The sequence below is a fragment of the Gobio gobio genome (assembly GCF_949357685.1).
Source record: "Gobio gobio genome assembly, chromosome: 8".
Lineage (NCBI taxonomy): Eukaryota > Metazoa > Chordata > Actinopteri > Cypriniformes > Gobionidae > Gobio > Gobio gobio.
In genome coordinates, this window is record NC_137114.1 from 48,018,564 (window position 1) to 48,024,603 (window position 6,040).

Sequence of the window (6,040 nt, forward strand, 5' to 3'; positions counted from 1 at the left end):
TTTGTTAAACTACCATCATGGTACAGGCCCCTGGTGAAATTATGCATGCATAGTGCACATACAAATTCTACTCTCAGCAGAATCAAGATTACAAACTAATATAATGGCCTGCTGAGGAGGATAATGTTGAGCAGGATACATGCACTGAATACACAGACATTTTCTTTCTCAACACACCAGCTCAAAATTCAGTATGAACACATATAGTCAGACTAATAGTGCACAGCGTATTAAGCAACCATGCTTTATTTATTTATTAACATGTATGTGTGCATCAAAAACGAGAACGATGCTGAGTCAAATTAAGATAAAGATGTGTTCTGGCGTCTGGGGTGTTTATTTAACCAATCAGATAAGAGTAAATCGTCAGCAAGTCAGCAAGACGCTCATTTGATTGGCTACAGAAGAAGTTGGACCCGCCTTCCTCTTTGTGCTTGCAAAACTCAGTGAGTGAGAGAATCGCGCCAAAACTTTAAGCGCAGCTAAAGGAAAGACGGAACTGTGCAAATCGGGAGTTGAAAACATGTCAAAAGTGTAAGTGTGGTAAAATGGAAGTCGGAAACAGGCCCATCGCAGAAGGGGCATTGAGGGGCAGTGCCCCCCCTAATTATTTATTGTGCCCCCCTAAATGTTACTCGCAAAATTAAAAAATATCTTACACTAAATGTTTGATATATGTTGTTTGCGATTGTGAGCACTTTCATTATCTGAGTAATTTGTTTCAGCAGAACTTACCTCATATGAACAGTAATCTCTACAACGGTATCACTAGAAATGCATAACATAATCTTCAGAAATAATTCAGAAAATTCATTTTTCAACACATTATTACACAGAATGTAACTTGAAATATAATTAATTATATTCATAAATGACTGTTAAAACATCCCAAAACAACACCCAAACCTTGCAAAGACTTACCTCATTAATTATTCAAATACAACAACCAATGGCATGTCTCTAGCAGCATATCTTTAAATATTTATATTTTTGTGTTAGCACTTTTATTTATTCAAATTACAATATGCAGTTTGTGTGTAGTATATGTATATATATATATAAATCATGTAATTCATATAGATAAACATACAGTATTGTTTATACGTAATTCCTTTGCGCAGCTGCGTATTGCAAGCGTTCTCAGAATACAATTTTGGTGGTTTCGTACAGCAAAGCGATGAATATAAGAAAGTGGTTTAAAGATTCGTTGTTGACAAAGACGACTTTGACCAACAACAACGTGTGTGGAGACGATTCTGGAGCTAATGAGATGGTAGGAATGGAAAATTTGTCGAATGAGACACAAGTTCACAGCGTAGACAGAGCAGCGAGTGAAATTATGAATGGGCCTACTACCAATGACGTGATCGCCGTCGCTGCGGCATTGACTGGGCCAAAGCTGCAGGCCATTGATGACCTTGGAAATGAAGGACCGAATCGGATCATTTTACAGCAATATCCTGCTCGCTTGTTTAATAATAAAAATCGCCCTTTGTGTTTTCATGGTATCAGACTCGTAACTGGCTTGAATATAGTGTCAAAGCTGATGCAGAATTCTGCTTCCCATGTCGAGTGTTCAATAGTGTGCACGACATAGTAGACTCGACTTTCACTGTAGCTATGTTTCCATCCAAAGTTGTGAATATAATTTATGCGTAAAAATGCAATATCGCATAAAACATTTGCGAATAAAGCACCGTTTCCATCCAGTGAGTCGAAGAGAACCTAATCGTCACTTCCTGATAAACTACCGCTAAAAAATCACTAAGAAACATAGGAGAAGCCACCACATATAATAATTTTCGTATATAATAAATGATTTGCATCTCAGAGAAACTTGTGCGTCTCAACAAACTTGTTGTCATGCTTTCAGAGGCAGATGTGCTGTTTGGGAACGCAGTCGTGTAAGACAGTTCTAGGAGGGAAATATACCGAGCATCTTTGACAACAGACTTCTTAAAGGGTCACTTCAGCGCTGGGAAGATGAATGTATATTTAAACTGTCATTTATGTAGTAGAAATGTGGAATTATTTTTGAATTTGGTGCCTTCTAGACTGAGAAAAGACAGAAAATGTATTTTTGTCTCATGTGGATGAAAGACAACAACTCCCAGAATTCACTTGCTGTGCTGCCCTACGAGGCCACTCCGTACACCACCCCCAGCGTCATTTTTATCTTCATAATAATACAATAATTTCATTCAGTTAGAGAATAAACACTACAATTAAAAACTGTAAGGTGGAAAATAATCAAAGATATTTGAAATAGAACAAAATCATCTGCTTTCCTGTTAGCAGCCATCGTCGTGACCAAGATATTTGAAATGGACTCAACCCCCTCCCCCCTTAACGCCATCAGAGGGGCCAGTTGGAGTTTCTAAGGACAAAAGAATGGCTTACTGGCCAAATGGTTTTCACACCTTTGGTACAATGGGGGAAGTTTCGTCTGATTGGTTACTTTCAAACTTCTTACGGTTTGGTCTGATTGGTCATTTTTGAAAGAGTCATATTTGAGTTTGGTGACATCAGGGAAGATCAAAAGAAGATCAAAAGAAGATCCAAACTGTAGCTCTGGCTCTTTTGATTCTCTGCTTTCTCTAGAGAGAGCTGCTCTTTGGCTCTCTCTCTCTCTCTCTCTCTCTCTCTCTCTCTCTCTCTCTCTCTCTCTCTCTCTCTCTCTCTCTCTCTCTGTGCATGCTGGGAATTGGGTAGGGAATGCTTGGGAGAGTGCTTAGGTGAGAGGTAATTTACAGGAAAAATAATACCACTGGTTTTTTTTTCTCTTCCTTTCTTTCTTCACTTTCTTGTATTCAATTTAAAAAAAAAAAAAAAAATTAAAAAAAAACTTTTTGCGAGAGTTGTCTCGTGTTGGAGGCAGGGATGGCGTCTCACGCGAGTGTGCAGGCGTCAGCCCTGTCGCTTCGGCATGGGATTAGATGTGTGACCCAAACAGGTGTACCGGTGGAGGACGTGCTACTGGATGTGGCAGAGCGCGTGGGGCATGACAATATCATTTCGGCGTCGCGGATGAACAGGGCTGTGGTGGTATTTTTGAAGGAAGAAAATCTTGTCCATAGTTTGATAGAGAGCGGGATTTCGGTGAGTGGCACTTTTATTCCTGTTCAACCACTAGTTTCAATCACGACGAAGGTGATTGTTTCTAATGTTCCAACTTTTATACCTGACGCTGACATTGAACGAGAGCTTTCTCGTTTTGGTAAACTCGCCAGTGGAATTAGAACGGTTCCACTTGGATGTAAACATGCCGCTTTAAAACATGTAATGTCGTTCAGGCGGCAGGTGTTCATGTTTTTAAATACACCAACGCTGAATATATCATTTAGATGTGTTTTTGAGGGCAAATCGTATATGATGTACGCGAGCACTGGAGAGATGCGCTGTTTTGATTGTGGGAATATTGGACATGTTCGGCTGTCTTGTCCTCATAGAGTTGAATCTGAGAATGAAGCAGGCCCAAGTAATATTTCAAGTGAGAGGAAGGAAAATGATGTGCAAAAGATTATCGAATCAAATGAAGCAGTAATGGTGATTAATGAAGATCAGAATGTGGTTTCAACTGGGAAGGAAAATAATACAGAGATAAGTCTTGATCCTAAGACAAAACAGAGAAAAATGAATTGTTGATGTTGGAACTGATGTAACTGTTGCTTCTGATGGGAGAAGTATTATGGTACAAGTGTCTGAGCAGGTTGAGGCTGTGGAGAATCCAGAGGAAATAGGCCAGAAGAATGATGGTGCAAACGCTCTGAAAGGTGATGTTTTGGAAAGAGGAAGGATCGTATCTTTGACTAAGAAGGTGCAATCAGAAATGGTTGGTGAGGAAATGGATGCTGATGAGGACGATGATGATGATGATGATGATGATGATGATGATGATGATGATGATGGTGGTGGTGTATTGTCTGATTTCTCAGACGTGTCAGACGTTTCACAAATAGGATGTGAGCAGGTTTATTCACTAGATGAAATAAACAAATTCTTGGATGAAACGTTTGGAAAATCTGTTGATGTGCGGAATTATTTTTCTGATCTGAAAAGGTTTGAGACCTCTGTTCTTTATTGGCAGAGAAAGGTTGGAGAAGATGGACTCAGTCAAAGAAAGAGGTTTCGTTTAAAGAAGTTTCTTGTGAAACTGCGAAAGGGTAAAGTCCCTACAAAACGTAAATTTAAATAATTGAATCAATGTTTTATATACCACTCAGGGTGACTTTACTATACTCTTTATTTCTTTTTGTCTCCCTTTTCCCTCTCTTTATATTTTCTATGGAGATGATAAGGGTAGCCTCTTTTAACATTAATGGGGGGAGAGACAGGAGCAAGAGAGCAATGGTGGCAGAATTAATCAACATTAAGAATGTAAATGTTTCTTTTTTGCAAGAAACGCATACAGATTGTAAAAATGAATTAGAATGGCGTAGATGGTGGGAGGCTGAGAGTGTTTTCAGTCATGGGTCAAATATGAGTACTGGGGTAGCTATTCTTTTTTCAAAAAATTTGAACATGAAAATTATATCAACTGAAGAAATAGAAAAGGGCAGAGTTTTAATGGTCACAGGAGTAGTTAATGAGTTAAAATGTTCTTTCATAAATGTTTATGCTCCAAACAATGGATCAGATCGTGTATTATTATTTAGAAAGTTACAGAGTGCATTAAGAAAATGTGATAATGATTCTTGCATAATAATGGGCGGTGATTGGAATTGCACCACAAATTTTCTTTTAGATAGGAACAGGGAGGAATCCCATCCACTGTCAAGTAATGCTCTTCTGGATATTATTAAGGAGTTTGAGCTAATGGATGTGTGGAGGAATATGAATCCAACAATTAGACAATATACATGGGTTAAAATATTAGACTCTAATGTTACTGGACCGAGACTAGACAGAATATATATAAGTAAAACATCTATGAATAGAGTATTCAATGCAAACATTTTCCCTAATGGTTTTTCTGATCATCACATTGTGACCATGGATTTTAATATTATTGCTTCAGCACGCCCCAGGTTTTATTGGCATTTTAATACTAAACTGCTGCAGGATGGGTCTTTTTGTGAGAAATTCCGTGATTTTTGGAAAAGGTGGAAATTGAATAAAGGTAATTTTGAAAAAAAGATACAGTGGTGGGAGGTGGGGAAAACGCAGATAAAGGTTTTTTGTCAGAACTTTTCCTATAGCAATACTGTGTGTGTAAAAGAGAGAATTGAGCAGTTGGAGAAGGAAATAAAAGCTATGGAAAGTGTGATGGATGTAAATGTCTTGGGTTTGCCAAATGGTTTAAGGAATAAGAAATTTGAATTAAGATCTATTTTAGAGGAAAGAGCAAAGGGTGCTCTAATTAGAGCAAGAATTTCTTCTATCAAGGACATTGACTCTCCCACTTCTTATTTTTTTAATCTGGAGCGGAAAGTTGCACAACAAAAGCGAATGCTTCATCTGCGCAAGGAAAATGGAACATTAACATCAAATCCAACAGAGATGAGGAAAATGGCAATGGTTTTTTATGCTGATTTGTATGGACACACTGACTGTGACTCTGAGAATATGGCACAATTATTACAAGGACTACCAAAGTTGCAACCTGGGGATAAGAAAAATCTCGATATCATGATCAACTTTAATGAACTTTCAGATGCAGTCCAACAACTTTTCACTGGGCGTGCACCAGGAATAGATGGTTTACCTGCTGAATTCTATAAGACTTTTTGGAATGTTTTGGGTGAAGATTTGTATGAAGTTTGTTGTGAGTGTTTTGAAAAAGGCACATTACCAACTAGTTGTCAGAGGGCTGTGATCTCTCTAATACCAAAAAATGGAGATCTAGGTTTATTAAAAAATTGGCGACCTGTGTGTTTGATGTGCTCGGACTATAAAATATTGGCTAAAGTTTTAGCCAATAGGTTAAAGAAATATTTACATATTGTGGTCAGAAGAGACCAAACATATTGTATTCCGGGTCGCACAATCATGGACAATCTGTTTTTAATAAGAGATGTTATGGATGTGTCTATTAATGAAA